At 35.4% G+C, this 20,278-nt stretch overlaps 1 protein-coding gene across 3 annotated transcripts in view; it reads right to left on the bottom strand.

Moving 5' to 3' along the window:
- The window catches only part of LOC134747028 (protein Fe65 homolog), a 104,186-nt gene that overhangs the window by 63,674 nt on the left and 20,234 nt on the right, over nt 1-20,278 (bottom strand). The window contains exon 1 of one of the 3 annotated variants that reach the window (XM_063681580.1): nt 15,064-15,204. The exons of the other annotated variants lie outside the window; for them this stretch is intronic. The gene's annotated coding sequence lies outside the window, so the exon portion shown is untranslated. Of the gene's footprint in view, nt 1-15,063; nt 15,205-20,278 lie in introns of those variants that run through there. 3 annotated transcript variants of the gene reach the window in all.

The raw sequence follows: 20,278 nt of genomic DNA, 5'->3' as shown, positions 1-20,278 counted from the left end.
ATCGGTTTGCCGCTGTCTTTGTCACATTTCGCAAGAAAGAACGGGAAAGAACATATGCGCCAAGTGTCAATTTTGATCGAATTTTGTCGGTTTTTATTTATTTTAAAAACGTTACCTTACAATATCGAAATTCTAAAGCTATGAAATTACTATTTATGTAAAGATTGTTTTTTATTCTTTTTTTTTGTTTATAGTATCACATAATAAATAACCGAGTAAAGTAGGATTAAAAGTCCGAGTTAGAGGCTACTTTGGGAATTAATTGTATCGAGCGAAGTGTCATAATTCGTGTATCGGAAGCTATGTTGTTAAACATAATATAGTCAAGAACTACATATATTTTTTCCTCGTCTACGAATATCAACGTCTCTTAGAAAAACATGATCATATAAGGAGATTTTTCGCCTTCTGGCTCAGGGAACCGCCTTAACAAAAATATATGAGCAACACTAACTGGCGCGGACGCGTGCGACGGATTTTACCTACAATGGCACCCGCATGCGTGCACCTGCGCCAGCTAGACGACTCCCTAAGCCAAATTTTATAGGATCATATACTGAACAACTTTTGTTATGAAACCAATCCCGATGTCGGGAAGATGTTAGCTCTCCCATAAACATCGACATCTAAAGAACAGCCTTTTTCGCGATATCGGGATTGGTTTCATACCAAAAGTTTATAATATATATAAAATACATCTCGTTAAATATGTCTAACGCTGCGTCTTACGTAGGCGAACAACTCGCGAACACGAAGCGAAGCGCTCGCAACGAGATCGCCCACGTAGGACACTTCTGTAGCCTCTATAGGTATCAAAGGATTGATTCACCCCACGCCGCCTCGCTTCGCCTCGCGTTCGCGTGTTGTTCGCTTTACGCTTACGTAGTACGCTGCGTAAAGGTTTAAATAATGAAAATACACTGTGCACAATAGTTGCAGCCCTAAAAAAGAGGTAGAGTCGGATCAAGCTAACTCTGCAAGCGATTTCCAATGTCAAAGTGTGAACATATAATCATTTGTGTCAAATTTCTATAAGATTACGTATATTATGACACTTCCACACTGTTCTATCAGTCAGTGCAGAGTTACCTTAGACGAACTCCACAGTTATAATATTTCTTCAAAAATGGAGGAGGATATATAACTAAATATATTTATAACTATCCGTATTCTGGCAACTCGTGGCTATCAGCTTATGTTAGTACCACTTGCACTATCCCGCTAACCCGGGGTTAACCGGTTAAACCGTTTACCCAGTGTCAAATTGTACTGGATACTATGGTAAATTCAGGTTAACCCCGGGTTAGTGCAAGTGGCCCTTTTAGTCGTTTATCGCGTGATAAATACGACGTGATTCGTAATAAAACATTAACCTTATTCTAACTACGTGATAAATGATGACAGATAAATGATACCAACATAATGACTCATGGAATCTTTGTGAATTAACTCTTCATGAGGCATTCACAGATCTGATACACCTATGTTTTGGAATGCTTACGACCTGCATCATAATTTTCTATAACCTAATAATTTGATGCAATGACTAGGTTCATAAGGGCCCTGCGTTGCGTTGCGTCGAGTCGCGTTGTTTCGTCTCAAGCGTCGTTTTCCTAAAAAAAAATATTACATGCCACATCAAATGCGTTACGACGACGCGACGCAACGCACCAGTAAGGCAGTAATTCTGGCTCAGTTTTGTTATATAGTTAGAAAGAGAACGTTTTAGGTGTGAAGTTAGGCATGTACTGAAAACTCACGTTAAAACGTTTGTGACTCATGGTAGCAGTTGATTTTTTTAGTTTTTTACGTGACCGGTAGAGGCACTGTACAATTACTCCATACATTTTCCTTAACTTTCTCACTTTCGACTGTCATTTACGGAACTCATGGTAGCCGTACTGGCCCTTAGGTACACCATTTACTGTTTTCGCATTTAGTCAGCCAATATGTAAATATAGAAAAGTAAAAGTGCCATACCATAATCACGTAGGTATTAAGTAAAATTTCCAGATAAATTGCATTGCAGCACATGCAAGCATCTTTTCACTTTTTACCACATTACCCATGCGACTTGCGTAGCCTCCAGTCCGATCCGTTTTAGGAATACTAAGTACCATCATAATATTAATACCTAGCGCATAATCTAGGTGTTGGGTAATGTACTTGTATGATTACCATTTTAGGCCTCGCTAATAGTATTTTATACAATCGTGATATAATAGAGAGCTTTTAAGTCGAGTAACGAAGCTTGCTGAGTTGCTTAAGTAAGGTACGATTGAAAAGCTTGATTATATTACTTTCTATACAATACTTTTTCTACGAGACAAATAAATAATACTTTCAACTACAACAACTAGCAGCGTGTTTAAGTTTAAGTAGGCTAATTTGCATTGAATCGAGTCTCCTTAAACAAAAAATATTTTATTGAAATGTATGAAGTTCTATTTTCAAATTTTTTATAATTGACTAAACCGTATCGATAAAATTCTTATGCTTGAGTCGGAAGTGCCATAGAACTATCCAAAGTATCCAACGTTGAAAAGAGTAAGGTTTGTTGCATATGAAGTTGTAATACACAGATTATAGTGGACGAGTAGAAAATAGTTATTTGTTATACAATAACCTAAAAGGTAAGATAAGATCAGCGTCTCCTAACACAGGCTTCTTACCGAAAAACTTATAAATGAAAGTCAAAACAAGCAGTTTTACAGAACCTTAACTTGTTAATAGGTAGGCAAAATAGTTATTTGTTATACAAGGGTGCAAAGTTGTATTTTACCCGCGAGTGTGGAATTGAAACACGAGCAAGCGAAAGGATTCTATAGTTGAACCACGAGCGAAGCGAGTGGTTCTAAAAGAGAATCCTGAGCGTAGCGAGTGTTTTAACACACGAGAAGTAAAATACATTTGCACCCGTGTGTAACACAAAACTTTTCCCCTCACTATAGCGAGGAAAGTGCAACATCCACAGGCGTTAGATCATCTTCATCAACTGGAATCACTCATTTTTTTACGATATTATAACAAAAAACTCTCGAAATTCTGTACTTTTACGTGAGAAGTTTTAAAGCACAATTTTTGTTGTCAATGTTGACATTTCTGACGTATGAAATGTCAATGATGCGTTTTGAAATTGCATCGACTTAACTTGTGCGTTCAGAATTATATTTAACATAATTATTAAAAAACAAACGTTTATTATGGAATTCTAAGGTTTATGACTTAAAATCATTAAATAAAGCTAAATCTGGTATTTTTTATTAGATTCTCAAATCATTTATCTAATGATAATTAATATCGAACGAACCATTATTATGAGCGTTGTACGTTTTATTATCTGTCAAGCTACTTAAACAAGCTCCATCCAAGGTCAAATTACTTTCCCCACTAGTGGATAAAATGCGTTTTTCCCCGCTTGTTTTAAAGGATAAAAGACGGCTTTCCGAGCTAGTGAGGGGAAAAACTTATTTCACCCCGTAAGGAAGAAAGTAACCTAACCTTATATAAGTAATGTAGTTAGTATTTTTCTTGTCAAGCCATGCACGCAAAAGCCTCAGGGCGACATACGCCTGAGAACGGTTTTGAATACCATCATTACGCCGAATGAAAGTTAGGTTTTTGCATTAGGGCATTAGTCACTTTCAGGGTACTGTAGGAAATAGTTTAGGTTTTAGATTTAGGTATTTAACATATACATATGTCAGTGTTATTAGGTATAAAATTGCGTATAGTGCCTCTGTAAGTTAATATATGTACCAACCTACATAGGTAACTAGGACTACATAGGTAGGTATTAGATTACAATATGTACCCTGCAGCGAGTAGAGCTGCAAAATTGCATTTCATTCATAAAGTGTCTATGCACTTTTACTGCTGGGTGTACGTGTTTAACTTTAGAAAAGTGTAAAACTTATTCACCGGTTAGGATATGTCATTTCAAATTTACCATCGTATACCTAATAGTTATTTTACCAAAAATTGATAGTTACGTACCTACCAATTTCACTTATAATAAGAACCTAAGTTTCAGTCCATCGCTTTCACCCAATAGCCTAGTACATTTTAGATCCCATCAACTCTCAATAGTCCTTACACCCTGGCGGGTGCTGCCTCTGCGTGCGTCCCATGACACGGGCAAGGGCAGCATCCGCTTGGTGTACCCCATACATTTTATTAGTGTCAAAAGGGATTCTACGTGTTAGCTTCGGCTCCGCGCACGCCTCCCAAATGTCCGGATGTTCCGTGTTGGAAGACAAAAATTAACCTGTTTAAAAAAAAAACACTGGTTTGTCATACTAGCCAATCAATTGAAATAAAACTATGAAGTTGAAGTTAATGTATTGCTTGCTTCGCTTGCATTTTAAGAGGTTATAACAAATAAATTTGTATTAATTATATCTGCCAAGTTAAACCAGTTTGACAGCACTGGCTTCCCTCGAATGCGGCTGACCCAAATGAAAACGGATTATATGAATTGATTTTATAACTACATCCCGACGTTTCGAACCCTTAACAGCGTTTGCGGTAACTGAAGACAATATTAGCCAATCAATTGTTCTTCTGTGTGTGCTAAATTTCCGGGATTAATTTATGAAAATTACGGAACCCCACACTTAAGATGCGCTCATACAGAGTTTTTACCATATTAATACAAAGATGCGCTCAATGCGTAAAAGCGAAAGGCTCGTTAAGATAATTGCTCTTTAACTTGCGGTAGCATTTTTATGCGATTATAATCGTTTTATCACAACCTGAACCGGTAGTTCAAAATTAATTTTAATGCTGTTACATAAGCATATTCCACACAATATAGTTATAATTTCTTAACACATTCACGGACACGAATGCTATGGCATTCGCGTAGTTTTTTGTTTCCTTTGACACATGACGTCACTAACCGTCCGCGAACGTTTTAATATTTAAAATTTTACTCATGGAGACTATATAAAGGAGCCAAATCTCTATGTATGAAAAGTGTCCATCAAAAAACAGTAATTAGGCGGCGCCACTATACACCGAAATACTACCAAAAACAACCTACGTAATTTGGTCGGGTTATTTGTTGCCTTATATGGTTCATTTTATACTCATGTCCCAGAGCCTAACTAGCGCCACCGGAGAGATTAGGAACTATTATTTAAAGCTGAAAGCGGTCACTTTTGAAACAATTCTGCCACAAGAGATTGGCATCCTTTCTATACCATCCATAACTTTACTTATAAAGAAATAAAAACCGAACAAAGTGCGAGTCGGACTCGCCCACCAAGGGTTTCGTACAAATTAAATTTTTAGTATTTGTTGTAATAGCGGCAACATAAATACCTACATCATCTGTGAAAATTTCAACTGTCTAGCTATCACGGTTCATGAAATACAGCCTGGTGACACAGACAGACGGACAGTGGAGTCTTAGTAATAGGGTCCCGTTTTTACCCTTTGGGTTCGGAATCCTAGCCAAGGAATGAGCCTGCCTATGGTATAACTTATCTATATAGGGTGATTCATGAGACGTGAGCAGGACTAATCCTGCACATAGTGGTGTCGAGACTGTCGAGGAGCATCTTCGTAGTTTAATTTTTAATTGACTTTATTAAAGTAAACTTGTAAGTATATATTTTTATTGTCTCGCATAAGGAGCCGATTGCGAAATAATTTTATGGAGCAAATAAAGGTCGGTAAGAACAGGTCTTATCGCTAAAACGATGTCATTTTGATCTCTGTAGTTATAAATATTGGCTTTATTGTTCTGCAAAAACAATATCAATTTAATTGCACACAATTACGTTTATACTCTGTTTTTAATACAAATGACAATTAGTGCTGCCAGACCAGATTTTTGTATTCTGAAAATAGTGATGTGCTACAACCGATAATTATCGCAAAAAACGTCTCATATTAGTAGTCGTTAGAGCATGTCGCGAACGCGCTAGCGTAAATATATATATCAAAGTGGAATTTCTTTTAGTTGTATTAAATTTGCTTTTATGTGTTTTATAGCTGTCCAAGACTTTTTTTAAATTATGTTTTATCCTGAAAAACCCAAATTTATGTACTTTGTAATATATTTTAAGCCCCCTCAACACTCGTGCGCGAATCTCGAACTTTACGTTAAAGAGTATGTCTCCATATGTGATCTAACTGATGTACGTCAAACAAAGGCAAAATCGACCTTAAACCCTTTATCACGCTAGACTGAGTTTTCTCATAAAGGCGTTCTCATTAACAAAATCTTTCAAAACAATCAAACATCGGTGTTCTCATTTGCATATATCCGTTTCGCAACGCCAATATTATTAGGGTTCCGTACCCAAAGGGTAAAAACGGGACCTTATTACTAAGACTCCGCTGTCCGTCTGTCTGTCACCAGGCTGTATCTCACGAACCGTGATAGCTAGACAGTTGAAATATTTTACAGATGATGTATTTCTGTTGCCGCTATAACAACAAATACTAAAAAGTACGGAACCCTCGGTGCGCGAGTCCGACTCGCACTTGGCCGTTTTTTAATTAGTTCACAGTCCACTGAGCGCGGTAATGGAGGGCCTTGCGTGGCTAATGTTGGCCGCAATGTGGGCAAATATTTGTAATGGACAGGTATTGCACGTAATTTTTAGTAAGCGACGGCATATTCACATTAGAACTGGAAGTTTTCAATCCAAATTGTTTGTACTATTATCTATAACGAACGAGGTCGGGACTGGACGAGTCAGGCACAAGATTGACAAAAGTAGAAGAAGAGGAAGGATTCCTACATCCAAGATTGGATAACTAAAAGGCCACCAAGATGTGATGATGTCTATAATAATCCTCCTCAATCCACATTGGGCTAGCGTGGGCACTATACCCAAACACTTTACAATGAGTGGTCTGTTCCCAGCAATGGGAAAAAAAATACCGATATAGGCCGGTGATGACAGCAACATTTTATAATGATAAAAAAAAAAACATTTATTAGAAGGCATTAAAATTACATTACATAATTAGCTTAACCTACATTCATTTCAAGAAATATATTTGTCTGAATAAAACATTTCCCAAAATTTTCATTCCATTTTTTAAATTTTACATTTCATTTGGGAAGAGGGGGATAAGTTCGCCGTTGTATTTAATTTTCTTTGTAACTGTGTTTCTCGTATTTGTTTTTCTATGTACAATAAATAATATACATACATACAATAAACATAAATACATTTAAAGGACCCAGTGAATTGAAAAGTATTTATCTAAGCATTAATTAGATCAAAATATTGAACGATAAAGTAATTTACACATAGATGCGTTTGCGCCACTGGTTCGGTATTTAGTTCAATTGGTTCAAACATTTGCTACCATCTACCGAACAAGATCTCTTAAGCTATAATTTTGTGTTTCCGATCATCTATTATATAAGAAGTGTAGGTATATTTTGTGATGATAAAACCGACAAGAGTATCCTTCCGGTTCCGTGGAATACATTAAAGTTTAAAAAAGTAAATTTGAGTAATTTGGGTGTTCAGGATATACTATAATTGATTAATGGATGCAGTACAGCATATACATTTTGCCCGACCTTAGTTGGTTACTTTTTGTTTAAACAACGATACTAACAGGCCATTTCGGATGTACCTACACTGATATCAGAATGACATCTAACCGATCATTCACTTATCGTGCATTTCGCTCGTACTTATCCGTACATGTATTGACGCGGGCAAGATGGACGATAACTAAATAACATGATTCAAATAACATTCTGGTGTAAGTGTACGGTAAAATTAGCCTGTAAGTTAATTAATATGTTTTTTTAACCAACGAATTCTATTTTTTCGGAAACTTACTAACTTTGCCACAAATAAAATCTACTAGGCATATATTATTAAGTTTAATTTGTATTTTTTATTTTTAATATTGATTGATATATATTTTCCAGAAAAATTTACGTCGTATTTAAATAAAAAAATAACAAGTCACATTTTGCGGTTAATATCGGTTTTAGCACAACACTATTTTAAGAATTAAAAAATTGGCATCTAACACAACATATTTAAGTCACTGGAATTTATAAGCAGATAGAAAAATACATATCAAAGTAATGGTACTTATAGAAGTAATTCCGGAAATACGAAGATAATTCCATTAGGGGTTAATATATACCCCTAATGGATTTTTTTTATGGTTTCTAGAAATAGTTTTATTACGCGTACAGACAATACGTAATTTGTCTACCAACACATTTACAAACATACATTTACGCCCATAAAAAGTGAAAACGACATATTGACCGTGTAATAACATAGTTTATTGCATTCGCCATGTTGCCTAAAGACGCAAATCTTTATGTACAGTCGTCATCAGATATATCGGAGCGGCCGAGGTGCTCAAAATTATCTGAACACGTACTCTAGCGCCTTGCAAATAGAGGCGTGTTCAGATATTTGTGAGCACCTTGGCCACTCCGATCTATCTGCAGGCGACTGTATACTAAACAAGTTTCAATTTACTATGCACGCGATTTAACTACTAATTGCTAAAATCATAAAGCATATATTCGAGTACATTTTATCTTATGAGTATTAAACTACATATTGCCTAAGATTTACTTAGGAACAATTTTTATGTTTTATGTTAACTATTTATGTTTTAGTTACGGTGTTGTAATGTTATATTAACTGCTTATAAAGTTATCAGTATAAGTTTTAGAGCATGACTTGTTAAAGCTTATATAATTGATATGAAGACTCCAAAACAAGGCAAAAATAGATAACAAGCTAAGAAAGCTTAACTACTTTCTGCTCAATTTAACACAAAATTAAACTAATAAAAATCTCTTTTCTTATTAACATAAACGAAAAAGTGACAAACGACGGTTCTACAACGCGAAAACTAAGGTTTTAAAAAGTAAAAACAAATATCAATGACCTTCCAAATCAGTTAAGTTTGTATATCTCATGTAATAATCCAATTGACATTGATTTCTCGACATACAAAACGTTAATCATTATAATTAAAAGCAGAGTGACACTCAATCCTTGGCATTATGTTAAAACAAGTTATCCGTCATGTTGATGTCATCATGATAGATGCATTTGTAAACCATTTGTAGATCTAACTCATTAAAAAAACTTGTTTCGTTTATTTGACATTATGAGTTCTTAATTCGCATCTCTATGATGTATTGATTAGTGATGTAGGTAGTCAAGGTAATGTTTACCGGTAATACCGGTTTAATCTTAGGAACAGAAGAATGTATGTTATGTCCCTGACAAACATATATAGCATGCGATTTGCGATACATTGCGGCATATGATAGATCGATTGGATTTGTTGATCCAACTTAGCCGGCATGCCGTTGCAACTATTCAAAATCGCATGCGATTTGTTGGAACGTTTGTGGAAGCCTTTATATGATTAAGCGAAGATGGGAGAGTATAGAATACGGGTATTTGTGTTTTTTTCTTAAATAAATTTTATCTTATCTTATTTTGTATGTACTCGTATGTATTAGATGCGTTTGTATAACTTTATAGGTATATTTCATTGTCTATCTTGTGCTCACACCCATAGATGGATTTAAACGTAAGAAGTTATAATTTGTTGCTCAGCCTACTTCAATCAAAAGTACGTGGGAACATATCGCAGCTGTCAAGAACCGTCAGGTGAACAAGTCTGCTGTTGCTGAGCATTTACTAGAGTCAGGGCCAAACCACTGGATTGAGCTTCACAACCCTAGAATACTTTCTACAGATCGTGGGTTTTATAGTAGAAAAATCCGTGAAGCCATTGAAATCAAGAAACATAGAAATTTCAATCGAGACGAAGGTTTTAAGATCTCATCCACATGGAACCCAGTCATTAGTAAGTGTAAGCGAAACCAAATATCGAAAGTTGAAAAATCGAATATTGTGAGTGTTGTGTGTCGACCCGGTAACATCCCTAGTGCGCAAAACGTTCAAGTTAATAAACAAGACCAAGTGCGGGTAGTTCGAAAAACTCGCGCGCCTAGAAGATGTTGATGTCAACTTTAGCCAGTCTTCCCCGAGACCACGGGGACAACGCCGTCCTCGAAACGTCGGAGGTAAATTTAATACTTATTTTACGCGATTAAGTCCCGTCGTTGTAAATAATAATGAGTACGTGACTGTTTGTACTTTATGTATAAATAAAAAATAAATAAAATAATTCCAACAGATTGATTATTACGTCGTCAGTAATGTTTAGCCTAAAAAAGGGGAAATGATGGATTACCGAGGAAATAGAGTGGCCGAAACACAAATCGGCATGATTGATCGCAATGCTATGACTAGTGATGTGCCGCGGGAATGTTTTTGGGTATGTTCCCATGTGCCCAAACATTTACTTAAATTTGTTACTTCTTACAAAGTGTTGAAAAGTAACGGGAATCAAACTTGGGCCACTTTTTCACCTAACTCGTGGTTCCATGATGATGATGAACAAGTTGAAATTTTCTCAAACCTAAGCTTTTATGTTTTAAAACTATATAGTTATACCTGTTTAATTACTTGTGTATTATTTCATGAGTAACTATCGCGGTAACCGAAGACAATATTACTTGTGAATATTAGGTTGATCATTTCAGCAAGTATAAAAAAACCGGCCAAGTGCGAGTCGGACTCGTGCACGAAGGGTTCCGTACCATTGCGGAAAAAAACAGCAAAAAAATCACGTTTGTTGTATGGGAGCCCCATTTAAATATTTATATTATTCTGTTTTTAGTATTTGTTGCTATAGCGGCGTCAGAAATATATCATCTGTGAAAATTTCAACTGTCTAGCTATCACGGTTCATGAGATACAGCCTGGTGACAGACAGACAGACGGACAGACGGACGGACAGACGGACAGCGGAGTCTTAGTAATAGGGTCCCGTTTTTACCCTTTGGGTACGGAACCCTAAAAATGATGTTTTTTGTAAATGCTAGCATGTTTTTTTTATATTTGTCATATCACCAAAAATCCCAATATTTAAATTGAATGAGAAATATTTTTGGGCACGTTTTCCATAGTATTCCTGCTAAGTGAATATCCCAAATGGCACAAATCTAGCCAGAAGCACAACACTATTGACCCCAATGCCGGTGCGATGCCCTCCGCCATTGTGGATCAGTGTGTAGCCTAATGGCAAACAATCGTAAATGATGAGCGAACATGAATGTTGGGACAGTTGTTCAATTGGCTAGTTTGACAGATGGCGTAAAGTTTTCTGGAGAATTTTGTGAAGATTACAGGAGGCCTAGTGATGACAATCGTACCAGTGGGGGGACACTCCTCCATTCGGGCATAGTCGGCTCCATTCGGCGCAGCATTGCTCTAAACAATTATTAGGGTTGACACAGCTTGACGTCCCTTTGCGTACACGACCACATATAAGATAATTTTGACAACCCTAAAACGCCGACAGGGGTAGTGTCATATATTAGAAAGGGACAGCATGATTCGTCCCTGAATAGCTGTCAAACTTCGCTTTTGTAGGAAGTGTCCTTTCTGTACGGTTATTCTGTGATCGTACATCGAACGCCAAACGAAATGCAAGAATTTATCGGGATGACAGAATGAAAAATCACGTGAATATTTTCACACGTAATTTATGTTTCGATTAGAGTTATCGGCCATCAACTGTGCCTAAGTGGCGTACTGGAAGAGAGGCCTATGCTCAGCAGTGGGCGATAAAGGGCTGATATGATGATGATGATGATGTGCCTAAGTGGGCAAGTTAGCACTAGATTCCTTACACAAATGTGACAAATGGGACCTTAGCACTAAACTTTGTGTGTTTGCCTGTCTGCTGTACATCTCACCAACCGTAATAAGTCAATTCAAGTTTTCAGCATATTATTACTGTTATCTTTTTATTTATCACTGTTTTTTAACAAAAAAAAATATTTTAAATTAAGCAAAGAATCTTCCATACAGAAAAATAGGGTGTATTTGATTGATATGTCAGGGTTGTATTTTATAAATTTACAAATTTAAATAGATAGTAAGACGCCATTTAGGAAAAAGGATCCATCCTCTAAAATTTGCCATTTAAATCAATGACTTTTCGTTTTGACAGAAAGTTCAAATTCTATTGACAGTTTTATGTGGATTGACGCCTTTTCCCTAAATGGCGTCTAGTTAAAGTGTGCATTATTATTGAAGATTTAAGAACAACTAATAAGCATTTTTTTGTTTCCATTTTGTAATCATCTTACTAATTTGTTATTATCCTGCGCTGTCCCCGCAAGCCTGCTGCAAAGCGGCTTATTCGGCCCGGGCTTACTTAATCCACTAGCTTAACCCTAATTGAAGACCTACAGATTTTAAAGCCCTATGCTATATATTTTTAATTTTGATTAAATACTAGCTGAGTTGACCTACTTTTGATTACATACTGAGTTGACAGTATGTTACCTAAATAATTAATGGAACCCTAAGTAATAGTAAGTTCGTTTTTTTTTTTGTCTATTTTTTGTCCCACTCCTCGGCAAAGGCCTCCCCTTTCTTCCGCCACTCATCACGGTTTTGTTCTTATAAGCTAATTTTTTTTTGTCTACCCCTTCAAATAAAATCTTGCGATGTATCTCACATTCTGATTCGATATGAATCAAAATTGACTTCCGAGGGAAAAAATATGTCACTAGTCAAAGCCAATTAAAAAAATATTTTATGACCTCTCCAAACGTCACCGATAATCGCAAGCGATTTACAATACATCGCGGCATTTGATCGATCGATTTATTTCGTTGGCCCCACTTAGCCAGCTACTATCTAAAGGGCTCTCCACACTCGTGCGCGAATCGCGGCGCGAAGCCGCGAACGCGAGTGTGGAATCTAGTTCGCTAATCAGCGAAATCGACTCTACACTTGCGTTCGCGGCTTCGCGCCGCGTAGTCTGGAGCGAACTTAAAATCGCATGCTATTTGTTGCAAAGTCTGCAGAAACTTTAAAGATGACGAAAATTTGACATGTTTTACCGGTTTTTACCAAATGCAATCAATAATCGATTATTGCAAAAATAAAATGCTGAGAATACCTTCGTTGCAAGCAATTGTTTATCATTACACAGAGAAATTACCTAGTATACTACTAATTAAAATGGGTTTTTGCGAAAAATTGGCTAACGCAGGTGAGATGGGTGAGACAGGCAGGAATGTAATTGCTCCCGCGTTATTTGTACAAGCAAAGAGAATATATAGGATAGAGGGGTCCTATCTTAGTAAGATTTGTAGTCACAGTAAATTTACTGCCATCTATACAGCAAATTAAAACTAAAAAGAAAAATATCAAAAAATGTATAGGTAATGTACATAATAATTTTTTTATTTGTAATTTATTTTTATATGATTTTGACCTTGATGTTCTTTCACTGATATGTGTTATAATTGTTACATAACAAACGAACGTCAACGCCATCTAGCTGAGAATAGGCCGAAAGTTGGTATTGGTGGTAGCGCCATCTGTGCATTTTCTTGATTTCCGAGACACGTTTTTTCCTTAGACTGTATTCATCTTATACGGTGTTACATATTTAGGTCTTTGGTTACAACTAAATGATTACAATGATTTGGGTTGAGATAGGGTCAGGGTAGGGTTGCCACCCATAATATAATATATAGTATCGTACTATATTTTAGTCACTTGTACTATATGTTATACAAAAACAATATAGTACGAAAAATACTATATTTTCATCACTCAAGAATGGTTTATATAAATGTCACCGATATCGCATCGTATGCGACTTGGATTTTTAATTCGCCTCAAATCGATGCCTTTTATTTTAAATTTCCCAGTAAATACTATATTTTTTCAATATTTTGACAAAAATACTGTATGTGTATAGAAAAAAGGTGGCAACCCTAGGTCAGGGAGAAAGGACAACAACTATTCGAGCTATATTGTGGTTGATTTGGTCATAGTATTTGAATCTACTCGTTTCGTTACTACTAAATATGAATTAGATAAAGCTTGTTCTTTGTCGTATGTCGCATGTGTAAAAACCATCAATCTAGCTATGTTGTATTTTACGAACCTACCAAAAAATTCAAAAAATACTAAATATGCGGTTTTACAGATATTTTGTACGACAGACGAGTGTAAGACCTAATGTTTCTTGGAGAAATTTTAACATTAACATGAACTGTATCGACTAGTGGAATAAAATAGCAAAAATTTGTTTTCTAATTTTTAGTCGGTTCGATTCCCAGGCGATACAAGCAACTTTTATAATAAATATGTGAATGAAGTTTTGTTAATTTTTTTTAAATAAAAGAATGTTTCCCTCAAGTAAAATGAGCTAACTTAAGGTTTTAAGACACTTTTCCTCCAGGGCCCATTATTTATTTCCACCGAGTATACTAATACACTACCGAATACGCTATGAAGGGACTTACTTATAGGCCAGGGGTCACCAATTAGTTTCTTCAGGGGTCCGGTTCTTAAAATAAAATGACCATCGCGGTCGGTTTTTTCCTTGAGATTATTAAATTTAATAAGGAAAAAAATAAAATAGGTTGCCGGTTCGGATGCGGACCGCGGTCCGCCATTTGGTGACCCCTGTTATAGTTTTAATATGAGGTAAACCGAGCTAAGTTACACTTAATAGGTTTCACTTCAACGGTATGTTTTGGTCTAAGCCAATTAGTTTTCATAGCATTTTTTATATAATCAAATCCAAAAGCTATTATAAATATTATTAGTTTAATTATGTTAGACACAATAAAACTTATTATAATAACCAATATATTTTAAGACTTCGTATGACGAAGTACATAAACAAACCTTAGTCGTTATATAATTATTACCGAATGATAGTGAATAACAGCAAAGAAATCATATTGAAGTTGTTTCAAATACCTACGTTTTCAACTATTTATCGCAATAGGGTTAATACTTATTGGAATACTTTTAGCAATCAGCCAATGAGCGCCAAGAATACGAATAGGTAGTTGCGTGTTTCCATTATTTTCAAGGCATCACTAATTTAAAGCACGCTCTAGTATTAATCAGAATTAACTTAACGAATTAACATTGCACAGTGCATCATTGTAACCCGAAACAAATTTATAAATAAAATAACAACCGATCAAAAACCGATAATATCGATCACCGCACAACACTACGTCAAAATTCAAATTTGGAACACCATAGACAATGAGTCACTTTGTTTTTTTTTCGAAGCGACGTGCGGCCGCTAGCGAGTTCGCCGTTCGACTGAGGGGCGCCCGCCCTAGTCTGTTTTCAGCCAGTGACGTCTGGTGGCCATTTATTAGTTTTCGGTGCGTTATTAGCTTTAGTCACTGTTTAATACGCACACATGTACATTCTATTGGAAAACCTGGCAATGTCGAATTGGATATACGTTAATGGGTGTAATTAAGTAGGATTTGAATACGAGTAAACGAGTAACAATAATATGGAATGGTAGCCAATGCTTAAAAGGCTTAGGTATATGAGTAACCTTTTACGTAATTATGATCTTTGTAATTTAAATGTGTTTGACAGTATTTAGCTGTGGATGCAGAGTGTAAATAAAAATGTGAAAATACAAACAAATTAGCAAATTACCCCAATTATCTGACTATCTGAATTTGACTGTCATATATATTTGAATGTTTAGCGCTTGATGTAAAAACGGTGACTTTGGAATACAATACCTACCTATTTTAACCTTAATATTCCTTTGTCTATGCGGATTCTTATGCTTAACCAATGAGATAATCAATAAACACAAAGGCACATTTGTATTAAAACAAAGAAACTATAACATGAAAGAAAAAATGACTTCACCATGTAGTCTTTAAGTCCAAGGACGACTCTGCATAATTTGACATCGCAACGTATGCATTCATTGAGCTTGTCAAACTATGTAGGTGAGTGACTCACCTGTAAAGGTGGGTGTACACATCATAGTATTTATTGAGCTTGTCAAACTATGTAGATGAGTGACTCATCTGTAAAGGTGGGTGTACACATTATAGTATTTATTGAGCTTGTCAAACTATATAGGTGAGTGACTCACCTGTAAAGGTGGGTGTACACATTATAGTATTTATTGAGCTTGTCAAACTATGTAGGTGAGTGACTCATCTGTGAAGGTGGGTGTACACATTATAGTATTCATTGAGCTTGTCAAACTATGTAGGTGAGTGACTCATCTGTGAAGGTGGGTGTACACATTATAGTATTCATTGAGCTTGTCAAACTATGTAGGTGAGTGACTCATCTGTGAAGGTGGGTGTACACATTATAGTATTCATTGAGCTTGTCAAACTATGTAGGTGAGTGACTCATATGTAAAGATGGGTGTACACATTATAGTATTCATTGAGCTTGTCAAACTATGTAGGTGAGTGACTCATATGTAAACCAAACCATACCAATTGACGAATATTTACTATGGAGTGTATCGGAGCAAAGGCTAGTAGTAGATGACCGAGTGTTAGCGAAGGTCACCGTTTCAGCTTGCGCAAAAATCTGTATTTACTGTACTAGACTTTAGCAAGTGTAGAAAGGAATTGAAGCCCATTTATTCTTGACAACACAAAAACGTTCATATTATAGAAGAAAGGCAAATAATATAAATATTTCAGCGAACGGTCTCATAGCGAAGAGTCTCGAACGACACCTTGAGAGACTCTCGCTAGGTAGTGGGATCAAGGGTCAGATGCAGAAGGCGGTTATGTTAGACACGGCGCGGATAGTCCGGCGGTTCCTCTCTCTGCGGCCCTGATAACCACCGGCAGCTAGGGCCCTGCTGGCGGCACCCTACGTTACGTTTTCTATAATGTGTTTATATATATATATATATATATATATATATTTTTTTTTTCAAAAAAGTATAACACATTTTAAACTTATACAAGTTTCGCCAAACTTGCGTTTAACGGCGAAATGATATGTATTTGTATTGCTTTGTATGTGTTTTTATTTTATATTTTACTTTTATTTTCATATTATAAAATACGTAGCCTAAGAAGGAAAATAAATAAAAATGAAATAATAATAATATCTTTATTTCAGGCCAGTTTGCCCATAGATTGTTTGTTATATCAAAGATAGATATAACTCCGTAATAGATGGATACAGTCTAAGGAAAAAACGTGCCTCGAAAATCACGAAAATTTGATTCTCGATCAGAGGGCGCCACTAGTTTTGGCCTACACTCGTATACAGGGCGTTGACGGTTTCGTTTGTTATTTATAATTTTAACGCATATCAGTGAAAGAACATGGGTCAAAATCATAAAAATAATTAATGCAAATAAAAAAAAAACATTTATCCATATTTAAATACATTTTATCGTATTTTTATAAATATTTATTTTTAGTTTTAAAGTGTGTCGACAGATGGCAGTGAATTTACTGGGGTTACAAAATTTACTATGACAGTACCGCTCTAGTATAAGTTACTCTATGGTTATATGTATAGGTACAGACTTTCAATGTTAACAATATTAGAGTTAGTACATCTTAACCTAGGTCTCACAGTTTTTTAAATTATTTATTCGGGGTTTTGGCACACAGGACGATAAAAAGACGCCCAGTGAATAGCTGTTGGTGCTACCTCGCAGGCGATACATTGTGGAGGCGATACATTTGTTTGTTATGAATATGTTATAAGAGTATTTCTCATTTTTCCTACGCATTTTCGACTAAAGAAATGGTATTACAGAAAATTACACCCACGAGAAATGATTGCTGTGAATAATATAAGACTAATTTTGTTTGATATTTGATTATGATTACATTTCTTGATAATTTAGTATAGAAACATACAGGAATTGTGTTTTTGTAATTCCAAGCAGTAAATATTATACTTATACCAAATCTTTAAAAAAAACGGGCTAAGTGTGAGTCAGACTCGCGTTCCAAGGGTTCCGTATATTACATAATTTAAACAATGTATTTTTTTATGTGAAACGTGAGTGAAATGTCTAATAAACCCGTAGGGGTCGGATCAAAAACTAAGTAATTAAGTCCGACTTACGCTTGACTGCACATTTCTAATAGGTTTTCCTGTGATCTATAAGTAAAGAGCTATTTTGTGTATTTTTTTCAAAATTTTAGACCCAGTAGTTTCGGAGATAAACGGGAGAATGGTCATTTTTTGCCTATTTTCTTGAATAACTTCTAAACTGTTTATCCTAAAATTATAAAATAAAAATATTATATAACGAGCTCTTTCATTTGATATGTAACACGATATAGTTTGAAAAACTTTATTTTTTAATATTCGCATTTACCCCCAAAAGTGGCCCCCGTGTTTAAAATTCATTTGTTTACGTTACATGTCCGTCTTTGGGTCACAAACTTACATATGTATACCAAATTTCAACTTAATTAGTCCAGTAGTTTCGGAGAAAATAGGCTGTGACAGACGGACAGACAGACGCACGAGTGATCCTATAAGGGTTCCGTTTTTTTTCCTTTTGAGGTACGGAACCCTAAAAATTATATTTGTTCTATTATAGGTATAGACTAATATTGCTAATATCTGGTTTAGATAAGTGTCTATAGCTGGTCAAGCAAATCTTGTCACTAGAAAAAGGCGGCAAATTTAAAAAATGTAGGCGCGAATGGATACCGTCCCATAGAAAATTTGAATTTCGCGTCTTTTTCTACTGACAAACTTTGCTTGACCAACATATTTGTATATTTTTGTCAGTAAAAAAATCATAAAACTGGGACCGAAAATTTCGAAGAGTAGCTTATGTAAAAAAAACCTTTCAATGACATATTGTCATCCACATTTTTTAACGTCTGTATTGACTATTCTCTATTTTCCCTCGTGTATGCATCACCCTTTACATTCTTCGATCATTCAAACTTTTTAAAACTCGGAAAACTTTTTAAAATCAAGGCATTCTATAAACAGCCAGTTTATGTTTGTAAACTTTTAGGCAAGGTCGAGGCAAAGATTCAGAGCTCTGCAGCTTTTGTTAAGAGCCAACAGGAGTGGTCATTTCTCCATACAAACGTACTCGACTGTTTCCTCCCTGGTTTTTGAAGCTAGAGGAATGATTTTTTCAACACAGATTAATATTGTCAATATCTGTGTCGGTGTGTTTTGCTTTTTTTGATATTTTTGTTTTTTAAGGCGCTAGAGCCCTTCAAACATGGCCAAAAATGGCCTCACTGACTATGCCGCAATGAGAGGCGTGGTATTCAAAACTGGTATTAATTAGCCAAAAAATCAAAACAGTCCGACACAGACAATTTCATAATCATTTAGATTTCCAAATTTGGTTACGATTGCTTAAGTTTTGGAGGAGGAAACAGTCGAGTACGAAACCTCGATTTTTGAGATTTTTACGCAGGATTTTTCGCCTAAGCTGCAGTTGTCCTTATCGCACTAATTTTAGGGGCGGGGTCAAGTTTCTAAATACGTACACGGACAGAAAAGTGATGGGCAATAGTCGACATTGAAAGTCGATAATCTAGTGATGTGATAAGTTATCGATAAACCATAACAAAGTCGCGATTTGCCTCTTAGTAGGCGAAGTAAATAAAGTGAGTATGCACTTTGGCCTCAGGGGATATCGTTTAACACTATTTATTATTCCTTGGTTCATACAAAGCTGAGCTGACGCACTAGCTACGAGATTAAGTCCTGGCTACCCCCCAAAAAGGGAGGGGAAAAGTCGGCTTCTGCGGTCCAGTTTGCCTCTATTTCTACCTATCTCTTGATATGAGATCAAATTTGGTATAAATTTTGTGTAAATTAGGGATGAATAATTTATTTTAGAAATAATAGTTTCACATTTTCATACACAAATCTGAATATACGAACGAAAAATTAAAACTATATATAATTTTTGGTCACAGATTTGCTCTTTAGAAGCAAATTGTGGTGATTTGCACTAAAAATTAATTACACAATTTAGTTTATTCATTCTTTATTTAGAAAAGTATCAGTTCTAAGTACGTATTATTATATTGCTTTATATTTTACAATTTTCACTATTATTCAAAAATTTATTTTAAACAAAGTATTAATTTTATTAAAACTTTTGTGACGTGATCTCATGAAAGGGGCTCCACGAGGCGAAATACTTTTTACGCCAATTATTTTCTTTTTTTTTTAATAATGTGGTTACTTAATAATCGCCTAACTTGTTGAAAAAATTACTTTACATAATATCAATTTATAACCGTAGTATATTCCATGATATGTTTTAAATACACCATATTATTTCCTAATTTTTAAAAGAATATTTAATACCTTTAAAATAATATCTGTCTGTCTGTCTGTCAATCTGCCTGTCCGTCTGTCACCAGGCTGTATCTCGTGAACCG

Source organism: Cydia strobilella, chromosome 14 (assembly GCF_947568885.1).
Source record: "Cydia strobilella chromosome 14, ilCydStro3.1, whole genome shotgun sequence".
Classification (NCBI taxonomy): domain Eukaryota; kingdom Metazoa; phylum Arthropoda; class Insecta; order Lepidoptera; family Tortricidae; genus Cydia; species Cydia strobilella.
The sequence above is the reverse complement of the archived record's forward strand: the minus strand, read 5'-3'. Positions and strand labels throughout refer to the sequence as shown.